Raw genomic sequence first — 11,296 nt, 5'->3', positions numbered from 1 at the left:
GCAACGTCGTAAAATTTTGTCTTTTTATATTTAGTCAAGTTTTGACTAAATATTTTAACATCGAGGGGGAATCGAAACGAGGGTCGTGGTGTATGTGTGTGTGTGTGTGCGTGTGTGCGTGTGTGTGTGTGTGTAGAGCGATTCAGACTAAACTACTGGACCGATCTTTATGAAATTTGACATGAGAGTTCCTGGGTATGAAATCCCCGAACGTTTTTTTCATTTTTTTGATAAATGTCTTTGATGACGTCATATCCGGCTTTTCGTGAAAGTTGAGGCGGCACTGTCACGCCCTCATTTTTCAACCAAATTGGTTGAAATTTTGGTCAAGTAATCTTCGACGAAGCCCGGGGTTCGGTATTGCATTTCAGCTTGGTGGCTTAAAAATTAATTAATGACTTTGGTCATTAAAAATCTGAAAATTGTAAAAAAAAATAAAAATTTATAAAACGATCCAAATTTACGTTTATCTTATTCTCCATCATTTGCTGATTCCAAAAACATATAAATATGTTATATTCGGATTAAAAACAAGCTCTGAAAATTAAATATATAAAAATTATTATCAAAATTTTTTTTTCGAAATCGTTTTAAAAACACTTTCATCTTATTCCTTGTCGGTTCCTGATTCCAAAAACATATAGATATGATATGTTTGGATTAAAAACACGCTCAGAAAGTTAAAACGAAGAGAGGTACAGAAAAGCGTGCTATGCAGCATAGCGTAACCACTACCCCGCTCTTCTTGTCAATTTCACTGCCTATGCCGTGAGCGGTGGACCACGAGTATACGGTCTTGCTGCGTTGCATTGCGTTCAGTTTCATTCTGTGAGTTCGACAGCTACTTGACTAAATATTGTATTTTCGCCTTACGCGACTTGTTTGTCTTTTTCTTTTTTACACAGCCTGTGAACGACAAGACGTTTTCGAGACGTTTTCTGCTTCATTCTGCGCGTGTTTTCCAGCACAAAGAATCTCCCATTTTGTTCCTCCTTGTGACTGATTTGCTCAAATCCTTTTCCTTCCCGCAACACGTGTACTGTACAGTCCGAGGCGAGTACACGATTGCAAACGTACTGAAGAGGGCATCGAAAGAACTGAGGGAAGAGCTAGGCCCGCTATCAGATGAAGGCCCTGTCCTCTGGGTTGTGGTTTTCGGCCAATTAATATTTCAGTCGGTGGGATTGGTGTGATTATCACCTAGCAGGGATCACCTGGGTTAAGGTGATTACATTTCTCGCCTCTTTTGAGACGGCAGCATCCCAGCGTGCCCGACGGTGTTCACTGAGTTGCATTGGCAGGTGTCAAGACTGAAGCTGTACACTGAGGTGCGATTTATTCTGGGTCGATGCCTCTCTGATCGATCTGTCTGTCTGTCTGACTGTCTCTATCTGTCTGTCTGTCTGTCTATCTGTGTGTGTGTGTGTGTGTGTGTGTGTGTGTGTGTCTGTTGTCTGGCTGGCTCTCTCAGTCTCTCTCTCTTTCTCTCTCTCTCTCTCTCTCTCTCTCTCTGGCTGGCTGGCTCTATATATATATATATATATCTCTCTCTCTCTCTCTCTGTCCCAGGCTGGCTGGCTCTCTCTCTCTCTCCGGCTGTCCCAGGCTGGCTGGCTGGCTGGCTGGCTCTCTTTCTCTCTCTCTCTCTCTCTCTCTCTCTCTCTCTCTCTCTCTCTCTCTCTCTCTCTCTCAAACATTCCTGTAGTACAGCTCTTTCATCACTATGTGATAACTGGCTATCGGCAATTAATCGTTCGGACATATCAGGGGCTGTATTTCTTGATTTTAAGAAAGCTTTTGATCTTGTAGATCACACATTACTTTTACATAAACTCGCATTGTACGTGAACAATCCCGCAACGTGGAAGGTGTTTCAATAACCTGCCCTGTTATATAGTGCTATATGTTTTATGTAAAATCAATGTCTTGTTTGTACTATTGTTATGTACCACGCCTGAATTTCTCTATGAGATAATAAAGTATTCTTATTCTTATTCTTAACGTGTTCATTCTTTAAATCATATTTTGTCAACAGAACACAGTATGTTTCTATAAACGGTAAAACATCTCCCAAATGATGTTTAAAGAGTGGAGTCCCCCAGGGGTCAGTTTTAGGGCCTATTTTGTTTTGTGTATTCATTAATGACCTCCCCCTTCATATATAGATCTAATTCCAAAGTTAAAACGGAATTTTTTGCAGATGATTCGACGCTTCACACAAGCTGTAGGACTGTTCAAGAAATTGAAATTTCCTTACAGTCTAGTCTGAATGAAGTCAAGAGTTGGTGTAACCAGAATTTTATGATAGTGCACCCAGGAAAAACAGAAAGCATGATTATTACAACAAGACAAAAACACCAGTCACGACCTCTTAAGTTAAATCTTTCTCTGGAATCACAACCTGTTCAGCAGGTAACGGAACATCGTGTTTTGGGTGTGATAGTCGATCAAGAATTAAAATGGCAATCTCATGTACATTATATTTGTCAAAAAGTATCCAAGAATTTGTTTCTGCTATCAAAGTTAAAGCAATATGTCGATATCGCAACACTAAAACTATTTTATCATGCCCACATCTTATCCCATATTAATTACGCATCAACTCTTTGGGATGGTGTCTCTGATATTCACATGAAAAAGTTAAACTCTCTACATCGTCGGGCAGCTAAAATCATGTTAAATGGTCCACAATTATCAGCTGATTTGAAGTTAAAGAATCTAAACTACCTGCCGCTAGTTAAACAGTTACAGTTTAATAAGACTGTAATGATGTATAAAGTATATCATGGCGAAGTGCCCATCTATATTCAGGACCTATTTCACAGAGTCACCGAAAGGTACGGGTCTATCAATTTTCTACCACCAATACCCAGGATTGATTTGTTCAAAACTAGTCAAGCCTTCTCTGGCGCTATGGTGTGGAACTCCATTCCGTCTGTAATAAGATCATTAATTAGTGTAAACGTTGGTATCGTGTGAATTTTACCGTCGATCACTTTTCATGTGTAACCTCAAGTAACATGTTGCATGTTTCGCTTTCGATTTGTATGTTGCTTACTTTGTCATTTTGTTGTTTATGTTTATTTGCTTGTTTGCTTACTTGTCGATTGTTTGCTGGTTCGTTCGTTTACTTTGTTTATTTGTCATGTTGCTTTACTTCTCTCTCTCTCGATCTCTCTCTCTCTCTCTCTCTCTCTGTCCCAGTGTCCGTTTGTCTGTGAGAGTGCTCCAGTAAGAATACGACAGAAAGTTATCTCGGTAACTCAGTAAAGTGCTCGAACAAACCTACTTGCTTGTTTCATCAGGAGTAAAAATATGGGCTGAGTGTATTGTATCTGAACTGACATACCTGAAACGAACTTCCGCGTGTCAGCACAAGCAGCCGGTCAGAGGGCAATGTTATTATTGTCACTGTTTAGTCTATAGCCAGCGTAGTCGATATATATATTTATATATATATAATACATGTAGGTGATTATGATGTGTCTTCAACATTGTTACCGTGGAACATGTGAGTACCAGCTTCTACATTTCTTTCACGGTTATTTTTCGTTATATTGAACACTTTTCATCAAGAGTATCGTTTGTTTAATCTTGTTTTTGTTTTTGTTTTCTTAGGTTAGCATAGTCTTTTTTTCTCATTCAAAGGACGTAACCACTCGGTGCGTTTTTCAAATAAATCACTGACATTTTGGTGTAAAATCTGTTGAATTTCATCAAAAATCTGCTTTGCTTGCAAGAACTTGACATGCTTCTCTCCCTCTAGACAACTGTACCTCTTGACGGGGAAGCATTCAATCTGGAGTTTATTGTGGGAGAAGCCCCAGCCCGGCTGACGTCCCACCCATATAGCCTTTTCGTGTGACACTTTCTTGAGTTCCAAGCACATTTAACAAAACTTGTCCCTTACTTACCAGTCATCCAGTACTGCCACTGCGGACCGCGGTACATAGGCTGGAAATCGTGAAAGGGCTTTTCCCTGCCATCATTTTCCCCCCGAGTCGTGTCAAACGGGGATCTGATAAACTTCATAAAGAGATCTAGTAAAATCCAGTAAATCTACTTTGATAATAGATCTATTTACACCAAGTACAAGTGCGTACATAAAGGGGAAGACCACGTGTGCTCCACGTCATCAGTACTTGTTGGTAACGTCATGATATTTTCTAATCCATGAAGATCAACATCCGCAGTAGTTTCTGCACGACATTGTGAGTTCTCTTTCCTATTTGCCCAGACATTTTGGGGGGCAGAGTGTAAGATCTTGTCAGGGTAAAATAGACTTGTTTAGTATCTGTCAGTAGGAGAGGTTACTTATTATGTCAAATGCTGAAGGCGATCTTATGTGTTCGATTTACACAGATCATCTGTGCAAGTATGATTTTTCCCATCAGGATAATAGAAATGACTCATTTTTGACTCACGTAAGTGTAGCCTATGCGATCGTAACTTTGTCTGTCTGTGCGTGCGTGCGTGCGTGCGTCTGTGCGTGTGTATGTCTGTGGTAGAAACTCTAACATTTGAAGACGTCACATTACATTGACGTCACATTATGACGTAAGAGGGTTAGACGTCACGCGAAGGAAGTACTGACAGTCTCGGTCATTATTATTTTGAGCGCGCCGAGACTAGTTGGCAGTCGTGTCCTTGTAAGTAGGCTACATGCAGACAGACAGATCTAGATCTAGTGTCTCGCTTTCTTGCACAGTTTCACCTATGCTCTTTCTGTGTGTGTGTGTGTGTGTGTGTGTGTGTGTGTGTGTGTGTGTGTGTGTGTGTGTGATTGAGTTTGTGTTACTGTTTGTCGATTTCTTACGTGAGCCTTGATGGCTTCGCCTCTTGTTAAGATTCAACTGATTCGGACAGGTTTCCTAAATTTTACACAAAAGCAAAAAGGATTTTTTTTAAAGCTGAAGTAAATGAGTCATCTAATCCTCAAGCTTGTTTTCTGATTTCAGCTTTCATCTCTATCAGTGTGTTTGCAAGTGTGCGTTCGCCAGCGTGCACCTGTGTTAATTGCTGAATTCGCGGAATCGGCAACATTTATGCCCATTTCGCGTAATCGGCAGCGTTTTGCCAAAAACGCGTAGAGGCCTCTAAAACTTTTTCTATGTCTGTTTTTTATGTTTCGTGGAGCTGTTATCGGGACTTGCGCTATGGAAAAGTGGAATGTTGCTATTATTAATTTTCTTGTTGGCAGTAGAAACACGGGGTCAACACTCAATTCAATGAGGCTTATATCGCGCATATTCCGTGGGTACAGTTCTAGGCGCTCTGCAGTGATGCCGTGTGAGATGAAATTTTATACGGCCAGTAATTGCAGCCATTTCGGCGCATATTTACCTTTCACGGCCTATTATTCCAAGTCACACGGGTATAGGTAGACAATTATTAACTGTGCCTAAGCAATTTTGCCAGGAAAGACCCTTTTGTCAATCGTGGGATCTTTAACGTGCACACCCAATGTAGTGTACACGGGGGGGGGGGGGGGGGGGGGGGGGGGGGGGGGGGAGTTCGGACACCGAAGAGAGTCTGCACACAAAGTTGACTCTGAAATAAATTTCCGCCGAACCTGGGATCGAACTCACGCTGACAGCGGCCAACTTAATACAAATCCAGCGCGCTACCAACTGAGCTATATCCCCGCCCCCACTGCTAAAATGTAACAAATACAGTCTTAACTGTCAGATACAGCAAATATTGTGTGATAACAGCTTTGTCTGTCGACAGAAACTAGTCCGTTTTAAGCGTCAAATAGGAGTGAACGCTGCTAAAAGTGTAAACAAAAAAAAGAGGAAAAAACTAACGGTTTTGTGGTTTGTGTTTCTGCATATGCAAGTTATTTAGAGAGGGCAAATGAAATTGTTTTGAGCGCTCGCACCGTTAGTTTCTCAGAACAGAAGGTGGTCCATATTGGAAGCTGGTCCATATTAGGCAAGCTTCCCCTATATAATAATTCACCTTTCCAAAGTGACCACTTGTCTGTACTTTTGGTCGTTGCCTTGAATGGTCGTTATTGACAGGCTCGTCTGTACAATTAATAGACAAAAGCTGCATAATATCATACCCCCACCTACCCACCACCACCCCCAGTGTCATGTGCATGTTGTCAAAACCATCAACAAATCAAATATTGAACGCTCAGGCCATATCTAATCCTAATGTACGTGCGCGGCGCATCTGGAAAACCATCCTAGCGGAAAATTGTCCAGCTCTCAGTCCTGTTTGTGTTAGTTGCATCTAACAGCCATACTCTTCGGAAAGACCCTCTCGGAGAATATAGAGAGCAATGAACCAGGTATTCGTTATTTCTTGGCGAAAACCAGCAGCGACTTTATTACGAGATAAATTACTACTACAATGGAACCGCTATTCTACAACAAATGCCATTGGCTTAATTTTATGCTATATGGCGAAATAAGTTCTTGTTCTTCATAAAGAGTCTGAATTTCAGACTTCCCTACCTTATAAGACTTTAAAAAAAACAACACCTTTCCTGACTTTTTGTCCATAACCTCTAGAAATGTATTTCCATTTTAAGACTCCTTCGTATGAAAGACCTGTCCGATTTTTTTTATAAGGTCTTAAAACACAGGTTCTATTGTAATCCTCCATCTGCACACATCTGGTCAATCATCCATGCCAGAAATCGTTCAACAATGGTCTGCCTGCCTTGCCGGTGTAACACGAAATTTTTACTCCACGAAAAATTTACTCCGGAGTAAATATTTCGTACGAAATTCTTACTCCGAGTACACTTTTCGTACGAGAAAAGAACTCCCCAAGGCACGAAAAAATTACTCCCTCCACGAAATTTGTACTCCCCATTTTTTTTACTTCCAGTAAAAATCTCGTTCGCAAAAATGGGATGCGGGCGAAGGGATAATGCCAATAAGTGATCTCGCGCACACGAATGTCGCGCTACCCTCCCTCCACCCCTTCCACCACCAAGACTAACAGGGGACAAGGGAGTCAAAATTTCGTACACCTGGCATGGGAAGTTAAATTGCTCGTGTTGGGGTGAAGTAATTTATTCGTTATTTATTCGTCAGGGGAGTAACATTTTTGTACGAAATGTTTACTCGGAACTCACCTGTCTTGGGGATTAATTTTCTCGTGCAATGGGGGAGTGCTTTTTTCGTAAAGGGAGTAACTTTTTCGTACGAAATGCTTACTCCGGAGTAAAAATCTCGTGGGAGTAATTTTCTCGTGTTACACCGGGTTTGAATGCATCCCACAGTCATGGGACAAACAGGCAGACTCGCGAGATTAAAGAGTACTGCGCCGGACAAGACTTATTTCTGGCCGTTGGAAACAGCTGAAAACCAGCAGCGAATCCATTCTTTCTTTCTTTCTTTATTTGGTGTTTAACGTCGTTTTCAACAGCGAATCCATTACAACAACCAAAGACGCAATAGATAAGGAAGAACTAATCCTAAAGCTGATTAATATCCTTATCTTGTCATCTGAGCGCATCTGGACAATCATCCACGCAGCAAATCGCACATGGTGATAAGACCATTCTAATCAAGCTGATTGCCTTAGGCCTCAAAATAATTGAGCAAAGTCGACTTCGCGAAGTCAGCTTGTTGAAGCTTGCCGCACGAAGCTTTTCACTATTGCCGATTTCCGCGTAATAGGCTGCCCATTTCGTGAAATGGGCAAGTTTTAGAGGCCTTTACGTATTTTCGGCAAATTCAAAACGCTGCCGATTTCGCGAAATGGGCAACGTTTTGCCTATTACGCGAAATGTCCAAAAATGTTGCCGATTCCGCGAATTCGGCAATTCCGTGAATTCGGCACGACATATACATGCGTACGTGTATGTGCGTGCTTCGGCGTAGTTTCTTCGTGATTGATTTGACAGATACAGCCAAGTCACTATGTGCTACGCAAGGAAAAGCATAGCGGCATGGAAAAGAACAAGCTGCACGGATGTAGATCTATTATGGATCTCAAATATCAGGTGTGATTTTTGTTTGTAACCAAGCAAAGTGTTGTCAAAATGACATGACGAATCCGGATACGGTACTTTTGTCGTGTGGCTGCTGATGTTATTACACTTGGAAGGATCGATAAACTGTTGATCTTTATGTGATCTTGCGTTTGCTGTTGCCATGGTGAACTTTTATTAATACTCCTGCTGGGATTTTGTGCAGATGATCTAGTGCAGTGTTCAGCTCTGCATTGCAATTTTTATTTTGCGATTCCTTCTTTTTTGACATTGTGACTCTTAAATGTGGATATCACAGACACATCTTACAATAACTAATAAAATATAGACAACAACAGCACGAGGAAGTTGTGCGGAATCAGTCTCCCAAAACAGCTGGCACCACTGATGTAAAAGATCAGTGACACCAGAGAAAATAAGAAGCATTGGGAGAAGAAAAAAAAATAGAAACACGACTTTTATCTTCAACTGATTATAGCTCTCTGACCCCTTATTCACATGAGAAAACATTATGGCTCTTATCTTCCATTCCCCGGACGACTTCCAGTGATCCGATGGCATTTTGCGTGAGTAGAAGGGTGACTCTTTTCATTATTTGTTGGACATTCTATCGACAATGACGTCACCATAACTGCTTTCTTGCAGCTGTGGTCATTTTGACAACAGGCTAAGATATATGAACAAGTGACAGATTTGGGGTTTCTAGACAAACAAGAGATCTGGCAGCTCAATTGGTAGAGTGCTGGACTGTTGGTCATCGGATTACAGGTTCAAGTCCAGGCCGGGAAAGACACAGGTCAACTCTTTGTGAATCAGAGACGGTGTCCTTGTCAGTCCCACCCCAGTGTCACCGCCATTTTCATTTTCCCAGAAGTGCAGATGACACCCAAACACGCACACACATTGGAAGCGCGATTTATGTTGCTGCTATTTTTTTTCTTCTCGAGAAATCGACCCTAATAGACCAATTCCGAAAATAACTCTGTCAGGTTTGTATGGGTAGTGAAGGAGTGAATGCCCTTGCTTTTAACTCGGACAAACGTTGGAGGGGCCGATCACTAGCGGAAGGGCGTGTCGAAAACACGTGTGAAGTTATACAAAAATGTCAGAGGAAAAGCAAAGGGCATTAACTCTTTCACAACCCATACAAACCCGACGGAGTTATTTCCAAAACTACCGGCACGGTGGCCTAGTGGTAAGGCGCCCGCCCCGTGATCGGGAGGTCGTGGGTTCGAACCCCGGCCGGGTCATACCTAAGACTTTAAAATTGGCAATCTAGTGGCTGCTCCGCCTGGCGTCTGGCATTATGGGGTTAGTGCTAGGACTGGTTGGTCCGGTGTCAGAATAATGTGACTGGATGAGACATGAAGCCTGTGCTGCGACTTCTGTCTTGTGTGTGGCGCACGTTATATGTCAAAGCAGCATCGCCCTGATATGGCCCTTCGTGGTCGGCTGGGCGTTAAGCAAACAAACAAACAAACAAACAAACACATTTTCAAAACTCGTCTATTCTCCAGTAATTGGATAATAAAGTATGAAATAAATGACATGACCTGAAACATTATTGGACATGCTGACCCGAAGACTGAGTGTACTTCAGATTCCTTGAACCATTGCCAGTGCTTTGAGCAACTAGTTAATGACTAGATTAATTAAGATCGCTTTTTGCTATCGACAACGGAGCATCAATCAGGCACTCGCGTTCGAGAGGCACTCGTTTCATCGGTGTGCAACAATAAAACATGCACATCGTGTTTACAGACGTAACATAGATTGCGCTGGAAAGCAATCCAGCTATCACCCTCAACCCCACCCTCCCACCCCCCTCCCCATACCCCCACCCCCCTGCTCCAACCCCCCCCCCCCCCTCCCACTGCCAACCAGACATGATATTTGTTCACGTACATTTACGATTTTTTCGTAAATTTCGTGTGGGTATACAACTACAGCTTTGCTCGCTATTATAGTAATCAGTTTCAGAATCCCGATATCTGAACAACGTTCGTAGGCTTGGTTGGTAGGGCGAAGTTTTTTCACTGGGCCGGTATGGAAGGGTCGAGGTTAGAGACCTTACCCTCATGCAGTTTATTATCCCGTACCAAAGTCTCGTAACTCGGCTACTGAATACCGGCCCTGAAGGTTAAAATCGGTGCCACAACAGGCCGCAAGATGCTCGATTCAGTTCAGCGCAAAAAAATAAAGCATCACAGAGGTGATGAGGGAGAATAATTAATGAATGACTCGCGATTTCAGCGAGTGTGTGGTTTCGGTGCGTTCGGCCAACTGCATTCTCACAGGGAGTTGACAAGGCTTTGCGCGCATGCAGTGGTGTGTGTGTGTGTGTGAATCTGTCTCTTTCTGTGTGTCTGTGAATGCTGCACGCCCTCGCGTGTGTGTCTTTGTATGTAGCTGCTAATAATTGTTGGTGTGTGTGTGTGTGTGTGTGTGTGTGTGTGTGTGTGTGTGCGTGCGTGTGTGTGTGTGTGTGTGCCAGTGTGTGTGTTCGTGCGTGCGTGCGTGTGTGTGTGTGTGCGTGCGTTCGTGTGTGTGTGTGTGTGTAAATCTGTCTGTGACTATGAATGCCGCACGCCCTCGCGCGTGTGTCTTTGTATGATTGTAGCTGCTATTGTTGCGTACACTGGTGTGCCTAAGAAAATAGAACAGGGAAAACAAAGGCTTAATCGGACGAAGGTGGTATCAGAACAACACACAAAAGTGACAACTGACAAAATATGGGATGCCATGAGGGTCAAGTGATGTGTTGTGATAACTTCCGTAAGCCCTTGTGAGACGAGCTCTGTTGTATTTAATGCTCAGCCTCTGTTTAGAGTGTTGTCGCCAATTGTCAGCAAAACTAGACTTTAGACTACATAAATTCTCTCATTTTCTCTAAGTAACGGATATAAGATCTACTTTGACAGGAACAAAGACGGATTTCAAATCGGATGCATAATACACGAAGTTGTTCAGAAATAGATTTTTCAGCGGCTTTACGTAAGAGAAAGGAATGTGATTTTGTTAATCACCCTCCAAAAACGGAGTACGGCTGCGGCCCTATATGGCGGGGTGACTAAAAACGTTCGAGCATAATTATAATCGTCCCATTTGGATGACAGAGTTACCTTCTGTGTAGCAAATCGTACCCCGCAAGTTAAGTGGGGGTACACCAGGCTCAACAACGACATTAAATAAAAGAAATCAGGATTTGATGGTTTTTTTCTGTGCATCGGTATACTTCACCCATACGATAGACTGGTGTATTTGGCTGCTTACAGAGCTGCGTAGCCTGTATTGTTGTGTTTGTGAAGACTCGGTGAAACTAACCCGTGTCAGCTCTCAGCT

Source organism: Littorina saxatilis, linkage group LG12 (genome assembly GCF_037325665.1).
Source record: "Littorina saxatilis isolate snail1 linkage group LG12, US_GU_Lsax_2.0, whole genome shotgun sequence".
Classification (NCBI taxonomy): Eukaryota; Metazoa; Mollusca; class Gastropoda; order Littorinimorpha; family Littorinidae; genus Littorina; species Littorina saxatilis.
Note: the sequence above shows the minus strand (reverse complement) of the source record.